General features: G+C 47.2%; 1 long non-coding RNA gene across 5 annotated transcripts; it reads left to right on the forward strand.

The window, feature by feature from the left end:
- Positions 1-331: 331 nt before the first annotated feature.
- On the forward strand, positions 332-15,848 carry LOC114200342 (uncharacterized). 5 transcript variants are annotated; one of them, XR_003607445.2, is made up of 7 exons: positions 333-1,500; positions 2,803-3,675; positions 3,760-4,852; positions 5,701-7,010; positions 7,101-8,928; positions 12,751-12,938; positions 13,966-15,848. It is a non-coding gene; the product is annotated as an uncharacterized LOC114200342 (long non-coding RNA). The 5 variants fall into 5 exon arrangements; XR_003607446.2 differs by having other exon boundaries at positions 336-1,500; positions 5,701-5,796; positions 6,900-7,010; positions 12,751-15,848; XR_003607444.2 differs by having other exon boundaries at positions 332-1,500; positions 12,751-15,848.
- Positions 15,849-16,357: the final 509 nt, after the last annotated feature.

A 16,357-nucleotide genomic window follows, 5' to 3' on the forward strand; every position in this document is an offset into this window, starting at 1 on the left:
GTGCGAGGCATGAGCCTCTACCGGGGAGTCCTCAGCTTCCCGGGAGAGGGACAGGGCGTGTCAGGGTGACCAGGCATGGGTGGTGAAGCTGTCTGAGAAGATGGGTATCGAACGTGGACACTCTTTTAGTTTTGTTTGTACCAACCCTTCCCTTCCCCGGGGTGGGGGGGGGGATCACGGTGGCAGTTTCTCCTGTGACCTCCTGGCCACCTCTCTTCCTGCCACACAAATGTGACATTATTTCACCCTCTACCCGACAAGGAAGGTGACACTCACTTGCACTCTCTTCTGGGCCTTTGTGACAGGTGAGAGCCCCATGACTCCTCCCGCTGAGACCCCGCGCTCCCTCCTGCTTGTGAGCTGCCGGGATGGGGTCCTTCCGTTTAGCTAAGTCCTTCCTGCCCTTCTGTCCCAGAGAGGCTACTTTTCACATGGAAAAATGCCACAACATTTTGTAAGACTAACAGAAACATTTCACCACGGCAGCAAATTTGCAAAGCCGTCTGCATAAAACCAATACTCATTCTAAAGTCTTCCTCTTTTCTCCCCCTGCCTTGTGCCTGAAATATCCTGGGGATAGTTTTTTTGGTTTTATTTGGAGTGATTTTATAGTTGTAAATTGCTGGTCCAGAATTTCCAGTATTCACTTCTGCTGAGTGAAGAACTGCCTTTTTGATTTAATTATAGATGGCTTCCATTTTAGAAAGTTAAGGAGAACCTTCACCCCAAATTCCTGCCGTGCAGGAACTGGCAAGAGGGCCAGCTAGGCACGCAGAGGATCGGACTCCAGCTCTCCAGGGCCAGGGGCTGTGGACAGACAACCGACGGGCTCTGGTCAAAGCCTCACCATGGCCTCAGGCGTGATAGGGCTCTGCCCAAACCACAAATCCTGTTAACATTTCCCTCCTGCATTTCTCTCTCTTGAAGAGAAGACTCGCAACAGGGTTTCCACCACTCCCCTGATGCCTGAAGGGCAGCTGGCTGTGCCTCAGAAGCCACAGCCCCGGGAGGCCCCTGACAGGTGGGTGGAGGGTGAGGAAGACAGGCGTCCACACTCAGACACTCATCAGGAGGTATTTGTTGGTATGTGGTCAGACACACAATTTGGATCCAGTTATTTACGAGGACTAGATGTGAGTGTTGTCTTGTGACTCTGAGGAGGGGTTTTTTAATAGGGAGAGAGTCTTGAGTTTGCTAGTTACTGTTGTTGTGGATTGAAAGTGTTCCCCAAAGTCCTTTGATCTCTGGTTAGCCTGGCACTTGAAATCACTGACAGACCTTCCTGTGGGAGGACTTTCTTCCTCTGTATCTGAGCCTCAGAAGGAGGTGGACTTCCAGGTGGACATCCTCTGCACCTGCCGGCACCCAGCCCCGCAGCGGAGAGCCCCTGAGGGAGGTGGAAGAGAGTGCATCACGGTTTGGCAGCAGGAGGACTCAGGAAGACACTGATGCGTCAGGAACTGAGAAGAGTGGTGGTGACGCTCAGATGATTATCTGCATGTGAGGCCAGGTCTTCCTGGGGCCGGGGGTGGGGTGGGGAGTAGACGGGGCGGGAGCAACAGCAGGGGTGTCCCTCCAAGGGCCCAGGGGCCCAGCCGGCCGGGGCCTGGGACTCCAGTGTGTGCGGCTGTGTTGCCCGGTTGTGGCCTCAAGTCTGTGGCCTCTCAGTGTTCTTGGGCCAGGTTAAGGGGATGGGAATGCTCTGTAAGGGAGCCGCTCGGTGACTTCTGCCCCCAGCGGAAGCACTGAGGACATTTCCAGCTGGCAGGGCTGGGTCCCCGGAGAGCGCTTTAGGACGACACAGGCACCAGGCTCAGAAGGGCCGTAGGGTGGGGAAGGTGGCATGTGACAGGTACTGTGCCCTTCTGGGCTGGATACTGAAAAATGAGGCATCTAAACAGTGAAAGCATCAGGAACAGGCTGTTGGACACATGCCTGTCACACATAGAGGGTGGACTATCACTGCTGCTCGGAGGTGGATGAGGGACGAGATGCCACATTGTTCAGTACACTTGCCCAGCCTCACCTGTTCTGAGATCTGAAGCAAACATTGAACCCTCTTGGGCTAGGGATGTGTGTTCTTCAAGAAGGTGTAGCCTTGTTTCAATAGTGAAGGTAGTACATTTGAGTTTCTTATGGACACATGAAGTTGAATTTTATTATGTATTTACTTAATGTTTTTTTGGAGTTGAGGTAGGTGCTTACTTACCAGTTCTTCCCCGATTCTTCATACTTCCCCAAGCCCCGGAAATGATTAAGGCAACATGATTTGTCACGTGCAGAAGCGACCTGTTGACAAGCGTCCCCTGAAGGCAGCACCAGGCTGACCCCATTCTACCCTTGGGCATCCAGGTTTGGGTAAAAGGGAAGGAGGGGTTTCAGGAGGACAAGCCACATGTCTAGGTGTCTAAAGGTGTAGGATCAGGATGGGGGTGGACAGGGTGGGACGGGCGGAAAGGCCAACCTGGCAGCTCTAGTAAGAAGAGGGTTACTGTGGACTAGATAGAGTGGACCCTTCAAAGTTAGGGGGGGCATCTCGATAAAGCCTATAAAAGCAGGATGCCTTAAGTGTCCTACCCAGGCCAGGCCAGGCCTGGTAGCTGGCCTGCTACGTGGCCATGGAGAGGGGAGCCCCCCTCCCTGGGCTTGTCTCCCCAAGTGCAAACAAACAGGCTGGTTAGGATCCAAGCTTCCCTCCAGATCCGAAGTGCTGACCTTGAAGGGCTGACAGTAAGTCTACCACTGCAAAAGGTGAGAAGCTGTCTTCCTCCCAAATCTTCCTTTTTACTTTTCTCGTCTCAGGAGCTAGGCTTCTCGGAGCTCCAGTCCCAGGAGTTCATCATATTTACTGTGTGAAATCTGTCAGACTCTGGCCTGAGAATGCTCACTGTCAGGCATCTGCCCTCCATCAGGAGAGCTGGGGTTACTTCCCTGGAGAAAATAAAACCACAGAAGGAGGTATCTATATGCTGGAAATAGGAAGGCACACATTGAAGTCTTTGATATAAAATAGACTGAAATAAACCAACTAAAAACGATCCTATGGAAAGCAAAGATAAACCTCAGAATCGATATATTCCTCAAAGGTTTTGAGAGTATACTGATAAATAAGAACACCATGCCACAGACAGAAAATAATCAGGGAATTAAGAAAGGCTCCTGGAAATCAGAAACATGACTTACAAAATGAAAAAATTCAGTAGAAGTGTCGGGAGATAAAGTAAGGAAACAGCCCAGAAAGTACAACAAAATGACAAGACACTTAAAAGAACAATATCTAATTAGTAGGGATTATGGAAAAATAATGGAGAAAATGAAGGAGAAAAATATCAAAGAAATGTAAGAAAAATGTCCCAGAGTTAAAGGACACAAGTCTCCAGATTAACTGGGCTCTCTGTGTGAATGAAAAAAGCTCCAAGACCAAAAACCAAAGCAAAAACAAAACAAAACCAAACAAAACCTCAAACCTACGCAGAGATTTAACATCATTAAGTTTCCGAGCTCCAAGAGTCAAGAGAAGACCCTAACAAGTCCCAGGAAGTGGAAGGCGGACGAAAGTATCCAAGGAGGCGAGAACTGGGCTGGTAGCCGACTTCTCAGCCTCTTAGCAGCACAGAAGTCGCGGGGACCAGGCTTTGCAGGTTCTAGAAGGAATGGTTTCACCCTGGAACAAAGGTAAATCACTGATGAGATAAAATAGTAGTAGTTTACATATTCATAACCTCAGGTAATGTTTTTTTCTGATGTACTCTTTTTCAGAAAGCCACTTGAGGATATAAGCAAAGAAAACAAGGTAGAAAATCCAGGGGAAAGAAGACATGAAATATCCGGCCTGGAGACAGGCCTGATGGCACACCTGGGTCCGAGGGGCAGGCAGGGGCGCCCTGGGGAGGAGATCGGGGGAGGAGAAAAAGCTCCCCGGATTTATCGGACTGCTCGACATAGTGGAGCTTGCAGAGAGAACTATGAATACAGAAGCGTGGACAGAGTGAGAGAAAGAAAGGCAATGTCGAAGCCCCCAGCCGCGGACACTAACCCTGATGCTACTCAGCTCTGTGACAACTCTGATCATGTTCATTAAAGTCACGATTTAACGTCAGTAGGAGGTGTACCAAAGCCCAATCTTCTCACCCAAACAGAAAGCCAGTATCCACTATTGGTCAATCAAGAAGTCCCATTCGAAGACCATCATCCAGAAACATGGTAGCTCCTAGGATCCCGGGTGAGGCTTGCCAGTGTCCGCTCCAGGGACCAGAAGAGAAGGGTCTTTCGTTGTGCGTGGTTCACAGCACTATTTGATATTTTTGATCATGTGTGTTTCGTATTGGTCGCCATAACTTGGATGTTATGATCCGTTGTTACTTTGTCTTCGGTTCGGCAAGCCTGGCAGCAGTGTCCGCTCACAGTCCTTGGCACCTAACTGAAGCCCGCGGTTCCCAGGCTCTGTGGCTGGCCTTTTCCCAAACTTGTGGCCCCACAGAGGGGAAATCTCAGCTGGCTCTGTGAGCCTGTGGCCTGAGTGCCGTGAACAGGCACCCCTGAGCCCCTGCGTGTCCCGGGAGGACTGTCATAGGGCTCCCACCGCAAAGCAGAGCCCTTCGACCCCAGCACCTGCTTTTCCTGTGAAGCTGCACTTGAACCCCACACCGACTCAGGCCGCAGCACTCTTGCTGTCTGCTACATCCATTGTCTTGCTCACAGGGAGATGGCCAAGCACGCCGCCTCGTTCAGCTCCCAGCTGTGTCACTTGCTGACTGGACACTCTTGGGCGAGTTGCCTGCCCTCTCTGAGCTTTGGTTTCTTTGCTGTAAAATGGGGTAATAACAGCACCTACAGCACAGGCCACGGGATGGTGAGTGTCTTTCCTGGTGCATAGATGCCCTCAGTGAGTGTTATTGTTGATGTTGTGGTTTTTGTGGGACCCTGTGAATGGTAGACGGTGTGCACGGGGCTCCCATCCCCGAGGAGCCTGCAGGCCCTGGGGTCTCACACTGTACAGGAGCAGGGAGGGAACAATCCAGATAGAGGCCGTTTGTGCGCAAGGCTCTGTTGGAGTACTGAGTGACAGAGAGGGCCGTGGGCGGGGGAGCTGTGGATGCACAGGCTTTGTCTGTGGAAGCCCTGTGTCCACCGGGAGGAGGGCAGCGAGGGCGTGCCCCTGGTTCTATTTACAAACAGAGCTTGCTGCTTCCCCGGCCTTGCTTGTGCTCTGGGTCTCTGCTTCCACTCTAAGGTCTTCTAGGGGCCGTTTTGAGATCCTAGCAGCAGCTTACCCTCTTCTTCCCACAACAAACTTTCATCTTGTTTTGGGGTGGAAAATTGTTTCATGCCATTCTATATTTTTCTTCACACTCTGATTCATGGCACAAGCTCAAAGCTTTGGATCATCTACGCTCTTCACTTTGTGCAGCTCAAGAAAGCTGTTGTTTCTTAGGAAGCTCTTGTAATAGAAGTCTTGGGTTTCAAGACCAAAAGTCGAGAGAAGATTTGAAAAACTGATTGAGAAACCTAGTTGGCTTTGGTTCTCAGCTTTATGCGAGCTCCCCACCCTCCAACCCTTGGCTAGCAAATCCCATGACTCATTTGGTTGCTGTGGGAAAACAAGAAATTTTCAAGGAAAAATAAGTTCTCTTGGTCATTTTGTCATCCCCCCCATAGTGCACCTTTGCACTTTGGTAAAGAACGTTTGCTTTCTCCTAGGTACGTCCTCATCCAAGAATATGAGAACATGTCTCTGTTCTGAATCTCCCCAGTCCTGGAATATTCCACCAGACACCCAGGTTATGGCTCTTGGAGGTAAGCCTTGTTTCTGGGTGAAGTTCAAGCTCTCCTCCAGTGGTCAGCGGCCTATGGCCTAGCCTGCAGAAGGCAGGAGCATTTTAGAAGGCAGTGTTCTCATACTGAGTGCATGAGAAACACTTGGGTAGATTCCTAACGATGCAGACTCCCATCTGTGTCCCTCCATTGTGATATAGTCAGTCTAGGCTAGGTCGCAGGAACCCACAGTGTTCTCAGATCCTGCAGGTGAGTCTTATCTTTGATAGACACTAACGTATCTGGGGGTGACTGGCCAACCCCAACAGAGCTCGTCTCTTATGGAGTTTGCAGACAGCAGGGTCCCAGAAGCTGAGACATAGAGCTAGATACAGATGAAGCCAACAGTGGGGATGAGGTGGGACAGCCTGTCAGGCTGCAGAGCGGACGCATGAAGAGCAGGAAGGGAAGCAGAGCTGATGAGGTCACAGTGTGGGAGTTCTAGAGCTACCTGTTGGTCGCCGCAGCTTCTGTGGGGCTCCTGAGACCTCCTCAATGGCGGATGGCCCATGAGCCATGTTTGAGCTGTCACACCCGGCCGGTGGCTGTCGAGGTTGCTTCTGCCCTTAATCTCCTTGTCCTTTCAATAAACCTCTTAATTAGACCCTGAGCAGTTGTTTATTCCTTGCCACTAAGGGAGCTCCTAACTCAGAAGTGGACTGAATCTTCTCCATCAGATCCAGTGTATCGGTTATGAATGCTTTGGCTCCAAGTAACAGAATATAACAACTAGAACCCTTCCAGTTTACTCACCCAGGGAGGTGTATTTATTCACATGGAAAGATGTCCAGGGGAAGGTGACTGCAGGCCCTGGCTCTGTGATTCGATGATACAGGGGCCGAATCCCCTTAAGGTTTTCATGACTTCCCCCATAGGATCACAAGTGACTGCCCCAGTGCCCACGTCTTTGGCAGGAAGAGGGGGTGAGCCTGGTTCAGCATCTCCCATTAGCAGATGTGAAGTCAAGGAAGTTATTCTCAGTGGTGTGGGTGGGCCCCCTCTAATCAGTAGAAAGACCTTAAAGCAAACACTGAGGCTTCCTTAAGGATCTTCCTCAGGACGATAGCACGGATATCTTGCTTTAGTATCCGGTCTGCTGGCCCAGCCTGTGGATTTTGGACTTGTTGGTCCCCATAATTGCATAAGCTGATTCCTTGAAAGACTCCCTCTGCCAACATAGATGGTAAACACAGCAGGTAAGTAAACGGATAGGGTTCTATCTACTGGTTGATTTGTGTTCTGCAGCTATGATCAGAGGATTCACACATTTCTGACTGTTTTGCCAGGATTTAAATGGCCCAAAGCCAGACCTCCCATGGTGATCCTTCTGGAAATCCCAAGACTCAGCTTCAGGCTAAGCCGCCTCCAAGCCTCCAGCCCCACCCTCATTTGCTCAAGTGGCCATGGGTCAAGCAAAATGACACACACCAAGTGCTGTAGAAACAGCTACTGTTCCTCGGAAGCAAGACAGGCCCCCCTTTCTGATAAAGTGCCCTCTTTGAACCCAGAGAAGTCAGATCTGTGGGAGAAAGAGCTGAGCTTTTGACGTCAATGTTATGAAATGAGCTGTTCCAGAAAGTGTTCTGTAATGCCTGTGTTGAGTGATCTCATAACAATCGACGCAGGCCAAAACCCACTTTAGCAAATTATCTTATAATTACTTAATTCTGTGTGATCAAAAAATGATTTATAATCCTTAGAAGAGGGCACACTAATCCCAAAACCAACACCACAAAATCCTAGGAAAAGTACTCAAATAATACTTGAACAGAATAGAAATCATCTACTTCTAGGGCCGAGCTTTCCTGAGATAAGAAGCAGATGGTTTTGAATGGAGAGGCGATAGATTGGGGTGGGTTGGGCAGACCCCGTCCCCCAGCTCGGGAGCAACAGAGTAACTTAACCCCTTTCCTTTGGACTTTGTATGGTTCCCAGAAGGTCCGCTCACATCGGCATTGAGACGTCCTCTTGGGGAAAGTCTGCGTCTCCCAGGGGAGAGGTGAACAGGGAGGGAGAAGCTCGCAGGTGATTCTAATGGACCAGTGTGCAAGGCACCCTTCCAACTGAGGTGCCCAACCCTGGATGCACACTGAAATCCCTGGGGAACTTCTACGAATTCTGAACCTCAGCCCAACCGTCCGGACCAGTGGAGCATGCTAACTGCCACAGGCCACTGCCTCTTGTCTCTCTGTTGGCCCTACTCAGTAGGTGGGAGGGGAACTGTGCTCTGCTGTGAGTCCTCAGGCTGGCGGACAAGCCTCTCTGTGTCTCGATCTCCGTGGGGAGTAAGGGGTTAACTCAGTGGTCCCTTAGGACCCTCCGTGGTAGAATCAATGTAAATTCCTTTCTACTCCTGGAAGTTGGTTTTCTTGCTATTACATCCCTGATGATGTTGTTGTGGATGTATCAAAATTTATAGTGATAAGTTGATAAATGGTTTTTGGCCTGAGAACATAATAATTAAAAATGAAAAGTAAATTAGGGAAAGATTTACTTTTAGATAATAGAATCTGAGCAGTGTTTCTCAACCTGTCCTCTGAAATTTTCATTAAAATTCTGCTTAGAAAGTCATGTCTCTATCAGTAGGTGGAGTTTAACCCTGATTGGGCTAACCAGTCTGGAGTCTTGGCCGTCATGCCATTTCGTCCTTGTGTAGGATCATATGGCTCTCTTGTTCTGGAAACTGTCTTGGGTTTTATTTGCCACAGAAATCTTCCTAACTCTCCTGCCAAATACAGTGTCTGCCAGCCTGTCAAATTTTGAAGGCTCAGTAAAATGAGCCAGGGCAGAGCCTGTCAGGCATTGCTGGGGCTCAATGTTTGAAGGGGCCGGAAGTTACCATTTATTCACAGACTCCACTGGAGCATGGATTCTTACCCTTGTTTCCACGAATGGGCTTTAGAGGCTCCATGGTCTCTTAAGCTGTGCCCTCAGGCCCCCACCTACGTGTCCATTTTTCTGGGGATATGCCATGTATAAGTTATGCCTTCCTTGTCTTCATCAGGGATTTCTGTTTCTTACAATGGCAGGTACTGCTGGAAATGTCCTTGCCCATGACCTCAGAAAGGGGACCTGGATCAGAAGAATGCTGACCCTTTCTGAGTTGGGGCAAGGGTGAGTGGGAACATGGGGCAAAGGGAGGTACAAATGCGTAAGGAAAACACAAGGAAACTTCAGAAGAATCATCTCTCTTCTTCCTCAGGACTTACACATTTTCTTTTTTCTCCAAACTTAGGGAAAAATCTTTTCCACCCAAATCTTCAAATGTTTCTTTTGCTTCAAATATTTAAATGTGTAACTAGTTCAACAAATATTAATGGAGTGTCTACTGTGTGTCAGGAACTCTTATAAATGCCAGAGTAAAGAACAAAGTCCCTGCTTTCATGGAACTCCTGTTTGGGTGGGTTTACCAACAAAACACAATTATTTTATGAGTAAACCAAGTAATGAATAAGAGTCATTTTTTTTTTAAATGAAGATGACAGACTTTCTCCCTCTGTCTTCTTTCTTTGTTTGCTTTCTTTTTTCATTCCCTTTTTCCTCCTTTTAGAAATTGGTTTTAAACCTATAAACTGAACTGAACTCTGGGAGAGAACCCTCCTTTAAATCTATGAAGAAAGCTTGAAAAAGCATTGTTTAGCTCTATTTCTTCATCAAAGCTGAGGCGTTTTTGAGTCTTCTTGAAGTTTCATGACTTTAGTGGCTGGGCTCCAGTCCTGGGAGGGGATCACGCTGTCCTGGGAAAGGAACAGGCAGGGGAGAAGGCCCTGGGGACTGGGCGGTGTTGGTGGTGCCCCAGCCACTCAGGAGCCACATTTCCTTCTGGAATGATCTGGAGGGAACCGCATCCTCAAGATCTGCTCCTCATTTGGTTGTGAGGGGTCTTTGAGGAGAACACAAACCAAAGCAGACAAACCCGGCGGTAGAGAGGCCCCAGCAGGGCTACGTTTCCCTGAGAACAGCTTAAGTCTTGATTTACAGACCGGTGGAGACCGCCACCTTTCCCCGGGAGGCCAGAATGGGCGCCCTGTCCCCAGCACTGACGGTGCCCTCAAGGTCAGGTCTCGGCTCATGGTACCACTGTGGAGTCTGGAGGGGTTCAGAGCGGTGGCGCCCCGGGCCTGCGTGGGGACCGAACACGTCCGTCCGTCCGCTCTCACCGTCTTCACGCGCCGGGGGTGGGGGGGTGGGGTGGTAAGCGGTGACCTGTCGCGAAGCAGAGCCGCTCTTGTACACAGCTGCTCACAGCAGAGCCGCCAGCCTCCAGCACGTTCTCGCTCTTCTCCCGTGCTGTTCTCCGCTTTCTGGGAAGAGGCACACAAGCCCAAACCATCCTCTCTCATGCTCCAAAGGCATGTCGGAGAAGCTAGAATTTAAATTTTTTTCAACCAAGATTAATAATCATTAGATGCTTGGGGTGCTGGGTGGCTCAGTCGGTTAAGCCTCCAGCTGCTGATTTCGGCTCAGGTCATGATCTTGGGGCGCTGGGATTGAGCCCTGCGTCAGGCTCTGTGCTCAGAGTGGAGTTGGCTTGGGATTCTCTCTCCCTCTCCCTCTGCCCCTCCCTGCCTCCCTCTCTTAAAAAAAAAAAAATCGTTAGATGCTTAAATAGAGAAATAAAGCACCAATTAATTAAGTCTCTGCTCAAAACTGTTTTCCCAGCCTTTCCCAACAATGAGAAACTGGCCACACTCCCATAGTGTCAGTCAAGTAGGTCAGGCCTGCATAAAACCAACCCAAGCTTGGTACTGCTGCTGTCGCTCCCCGAGCTGCTGTCCTCAGCCCTCCTAACCACCAGGCTCAGATTAGCTCTACAAGGAATGCGAGGGAGCCCCAGGGAAAAATGGAGAGGCCCATAGGCCCGATGGACAGAAGGGGACTGTGCTCAGACGTCCCCTCTGTGAAGCCTTTTGCGTGCCGGAGCTGGGGAGGACCGGGGAGTCGAGCTCACTGAAACCCCCCAGTCTGTGCCCCCAGGAAAAAGGCCCTCAGGCACCCCCAGTGGGAAACTTCCTCAGAGGCTCAGGGGCCAGCCCTGCTTCAGCCAGCGGTGTCCATGCTCCCTGGTGCTCAGGACGGCCCAACTCCAGGGGCCCCTTCACATCCAGGAGCTGGGTGGGCCCGTGACTGAGAGGTGTCATCCAGTCAGGCGCGCAAAAACAGTGACAAATGTCTCTTTCCTCAAAGGACCAACCCCTTCCAAGTCATAAGGCCCTAGCAAATACCCTTGTGCTTTCTGTGCACCCCTGTCTCTCACATCCCGAATTCCCAGAGCCTCTGCACCCTGCCTGCTGCTCGTAACCCTGACCCTGCTGTTTGTGCTCCCCGTTCTCCCCGTAGGACCCCTACTCGGGATTTGCTTCATTTCTCCTCTGCCGGACATTGTCTTCCTCTACTGCCCACTGAAGCGTTGGATTGGCCTGGGTTCCCTCTGGGCTGGGCTTGTGGGGAGGGTGGGAGGGGCCGCAGCGGCCCACACAGCGACCTTTACCTGCTCACCAATGGGTTCTCTGCAGTCAAGCGGCTGGGCCATTAGAAAGTTGCTTCTAAGCGAGGAATGAGCAGGTGAGCTGATCCATCACTTTAGATACGCCCCTGCTCCACCCACCATCCCCCTGCTCCACCCAGCATCCCCCTGCTCCACCCACCATCCCCCTGCTCCACCCACCATCCCCCTGCTCCACCCACCATCCCCCCTGCTCCACCCACCATCCCCCTGCTCCACCCACCATCCCCCCTGCTCCACCCACCATCCTCCCTGCTCCACCCACCATCCCCCCTGCTCCACTCACCATCCCCCTGGTCATCCTCCCTGTATTACTTCTCATTGTATTTGCCTGTGTACTTTGCCAATATATAAATATGGAGACGTTTTAGTGTCATTTATTTTAGGTGTAACTTTTAAAAGTAGGACATGGTTGGAGTTTGGTGGTAGGTACAATCTGAGATTTATCTTCCAACAGTGAAATCACCCTGAATTATATCCGACTTAAACATTGTTCCATCATTTTAATCAAGGCTTGCACACTGCTTTCTTCTTTTGGTGTATGAGTTGTATTTTCTTTCTTTAATTTCTGTCTTAGAAACAATATTTACTATATTCAGTGTTAACTAGTGAATACTTTTAGTTTTTAAAGGCATGATTTAGCCTATATTTCCCTAAATAGTAGTCGATAGTGAAATGCATCTCCGTTGAATATGTGATTTTAGAATGTTCTTTCTCATCTTCATGCATGTGTTCTCCATCTTTATACCTACTGCTCAGCATTTATAGTAATATCTACTCTTTAAATTATTATTGCTATTTTATAGAATTTTATGTGATACAATTCAATATTGAGGATTTTCTTACATTTGCATTTAACTTTAAAAGCACAGTGTGGTTATTTAGATCATCTCTATTTCACCTTATTTATCACTGACAGTTTTTTTTAACACCGTCACTTTCTCATTCTTGAAATTTTCCGTTTTCTTCCTTTGTCCAACAGTTGGTATACGTCTTCATATATACAACTGATGAATCAGTGAACACTATATCACAAACTAATGATGTACTATATGTTGGCTAATTGAAAATAATAAAAAAAAAAGAAAAAAAGAGTTCCTGGGTGACATCTGAGTTTATATTTTCTGAATATTCATCTTGTCCATTTCACATATGAAAAGTCTTTGGCTAGGTATAAATCTGACATATAGTTTTGCAAAGAAATACTTCAGGTTCCAAAAAAAAAAAAGAAAGAAAGAAAGAAATACCTCAGGCCGGGTAGGTGGTGCTGTCTTCTAGAGGAGCTAAGATTTGTAGCAACATTACTCCATTGCAAATGGCAAGAACATCACTTCTGGGCAGTGTGTACATGATAAGGAATTGCCTGTAAGCCAGACTTTTAGAAGTTTTATTTCCATTGTGTTCATTGTATTTTTTCCTTGTCATCACAGTATCGCTGCTGGGGGACCTCCATCTGCCTGCTGGACACATTCTCATGCCCCTGATTTGTAGAGCGAGTGTGGACTGCACCTGCTACAGTCTGCTCTGATTTGCCTCTTACCAGCCATCTCCCCTGACTGGAATGCAGGTGCTTTATTCTGTCCACGTCTGAGCTCCCAGTGCCCTAGGAACCTGCCTGGTAAGTAGAAGGCACTTTACACATGTTGGCTGAAAGCAAAGAAGTATGAATTTCTGAACATGATTGCCTCCAAGAGTAGCCACCTTAATATCTTGTGTATTTCTTTTTAGTATTTTTAATGTGTTTTTATATGAATGAAGGATTCTATATACAATTTAAGTGCTTTTTTTTTTCTCCACTTAACTTCCTAAGCGTTATTTTTTATCATTAAAAGTTTGCAAACATCCTTGGTCACATGATACCCCAGGAAATGGGCACCCTGGGATCTAGCCATTCCTCCCAGTTCCAGCCTGTTCTCCCAGTTCTTGCCATGTGTGCATCTTTGTACATAAATATTTGTTTAAAACCAGGTTTATTTGCTTAGGATAAGAAGTGAAACTATTTGGTTGAAGTTCACAAACATTTTTGAAGTTATTGCTGTATTTACTGAAATGCTTTCTTGAAATTTTGGACCAGTTTGGTCCTATCAGTAACATTCTAGGTGGGATATTATTTATTTGTCTTTACAAATTTTTGTATTGGGAAATAAAAATGCATCACTTTATTTTCTTGTGACATTGAACAATTTTCACATATTTATTAGGTATTTTCATTTATACTTTGTGGCTTGGCTTTTTAAGTAATCTGCCCACTTATTCATGGAGTATTGGCAGCTTGCTTATTGACTGAACCTTAGGAATATTTACTCCTTTTCATAGTTCTTGCAAATATTTTTCTATATTATTATTTGTCTTTTAATTTAGTGTATTGGTTTTTTTGATATGCACAACTTTAAAATGTGGTGTAAGTAAGAACTTTTGTGTGGTAAAGTGCAGCAATTTTCTTTGAGATTAGGAAGAACTTTCTCAACCAATGATAGAGAAATTCACCTACATATTCTTTTAGTATTTTTTGGTTTTGATTTTTAGCATATTAACTCCTTCATCCATCTGGGATTCATATTTATCTACAATGTGAAACACTAGCACATGTTTATTTTTTCTTTTTTGGTTTTAAAAGTGAACTTTGATTTTGTTTTCCTGAAAAGGAACCTCAAGAAGACCCTGGTGATGCAAAGCATCGTCAGCACCTGGCCGGTGAGGAGCCACGTGAAGGCCCATGGCCTCCACAGCACCCTTTCCCTTCACACATGTGTGGCTCTGACTTGCACTCCCTGGGGGGCTGGTGGGGCCTGGAGTTGCAATTTATGGTAACATGCAGGAGCAGAGCTGAGTGCCCAGGTGAGGAGGACATGTGCAGGGACCCGGAAGCATATGCCGCCCAGCACAAGGGCACCTGAGGCTCTGTGGTCCAGGAGGCGTTTCTGACTCCAGAACAGCAAGCACCGTTCTCAGCAATGGGGTAGCTGGATTGCTGGAGGGAAACCTTATGGTCAGACAGCGTGGCTGGGAAATATGTGCTTTATTTGACATTGGCGCCGACCCAGATCCGTCTGCCATTTGAGAACAGAATGATCTTAACGGAAAGATCCCATCAAAACAAACCTAGAAACTTTTTCTCTGAGGACAAACTCTGAAATTTCTGGATTATTTTTCATTCCATACTGGTTGCTATACCAACAAGTATCTTGTGTTAAGGCAGATAGAAGGAGCCAAAGAGACCTGTTTGAAAAAATGAGTTACTTTTAGATTATGTTTTCTTCCTTCATAGAATTAAATATTTTCAAATGTGTTTCCAAGAAAATAAGCCCAAGGCTTATGTAGTCTTGGCCTAATCAAGCGTGAGCTGCCCACCAATAGCCAGACTGGTTAAAGACCTCTGGTGCCTTTCCCTGATGTAACCATCCTTATGGGACATTTTAATGAAAATCTTGAATCCCTCAGAGCCCCATTATTCCTCTTTATGGGCATATGTGAACATTAATAAATCTGCGGTCACCATTCCTGAGCAACGCATGCCAGAGGTCACCATGACCTTTCTCTGCAGCTTGTTTGCTTGGTTGCCTTGAGGAAGGATGGGTAATTGCAAAGATCCCCCTGGTGCTTTGTGCAGGGGCCCTGATGGCCTCTCCTGCAGTCTGATCTCCCTAAGAGGACGTCTGTCCTTTCATCAGGCAAAGCTGCCCAGCCCGTAAGGTTACAGGTGCTGAGGGCACGTCCCACAGCCCCGGGGGCACCTGGGCGACTTGCCTTCCTGCACAGGTGCCTTCTCCGTTCACCACCATGTGCAGAACAAGCAGGATCTATGTGTACCATGACTTGAAACATTTGTGAAGAACTGGTTCAAAATTTACTGAGATCTATATTCCCTGGAAAGATCTAATGGGGATAGTGTTTAGGAAGCCTATCACTAAGTAAAGGTTTTCTACCTCTGAGCAGAGGAAAGTGTCCATGCACATTGCACTTCTTTGGGAATAAAGAGCTGTCTGGGCAGTAAATGCCTCTCAGATTACACAGGGTGGTTACTTGTTCCTGCTTCTTACTTACAGGTGACTCTTTCCCATAATTCTGATCTTGTTCAAGATCCCTCAGCCTGTATGTGGCTGACTCAGTGTACTTTTCGAAAGATGGATTGGCACGTGGCACCCATGTTCCTCGAGGTACCCTTGCCCAGCATGGGCCTCCCATGTCAGAACCTTCATTCAGTAGTCTAAATCACAACTTACTTAACCATCCTTAAATGATCTAATATTTTATTTTCAATTCTCTGACATTGATATTATAAATAACATTGTAATGACCATTTTTGCACATGAATTATTGTGCACAACTCTGTATATTTAATTAGGGAAAACCCCTATAGATAAACTTACTAACTGGAATGAACATTTTAAAGTCATATCAGGTTTAATGTTTATAAAGGAAATAAATACAGGATAATAATATGCTGTATGGTATAATAGTTATATTGCCTTATGGTAATACTATGATATATAATAAAACCACCAAATATAAAGTTTATAATATCGTACTACATAGTATAACTCTAACCTCACATCATCACTGAATAATGCCATTCTTATAGGCAATTAAGGTATCCAGTTTTTTATTTTACTTATGGGGATGTATAACATTTTCCTTATTCTTTTTGTTTTTACAAATTTTTGTTCTTTGATTATCTTTGTTTTTTCTGTTAGTCAATTTCTCAGTGTTGGTATTTTTCTTTTGTGTATAAGCTCCTCATGGGGAGATTGACCTTCCTTCAATTAAGAAATGAGGAACTGTTAACCCTCAGTTAGCTTTTACTAAGTATCAGGCTTGATTCTAGGGCTTTCCACAGTTAACAAGCCCATCTTCTCAGAAGTCTTGAGCTGGTCACAGATCCAGCATTTGGGAAGGGGTTTGGGGCTCACACCTGGGCACTCTGGACCCAGGCTGTGCCACTCATAGGGCACACGTGTAGGGTCTCGTCGTCCCTTGTGGGAACTGCTGGAACATCTGGCAATCGTGTCTGCTGGAAAGTGCTCACTAAACCCCTCT

This window comes from Eumetopias jubatus, unplaced genomic scaffold (assembly GCF_037043125.1).
Source record: "Eumetopias jubatus isolate StellerSeaLion01/CBP00866 unplaced genomic scaffold, mEumJub1_p1.0 scaffold_14, whole genome shotgun sequence".
In the NCBI taxonomy this organism is placed as follows: domain Eukaryota; kingdom Metazoa; phylum Chordata; class Mammalia; order Carnivora; family Otariidae; genus Eumetopias; species Eumetopias jubatus.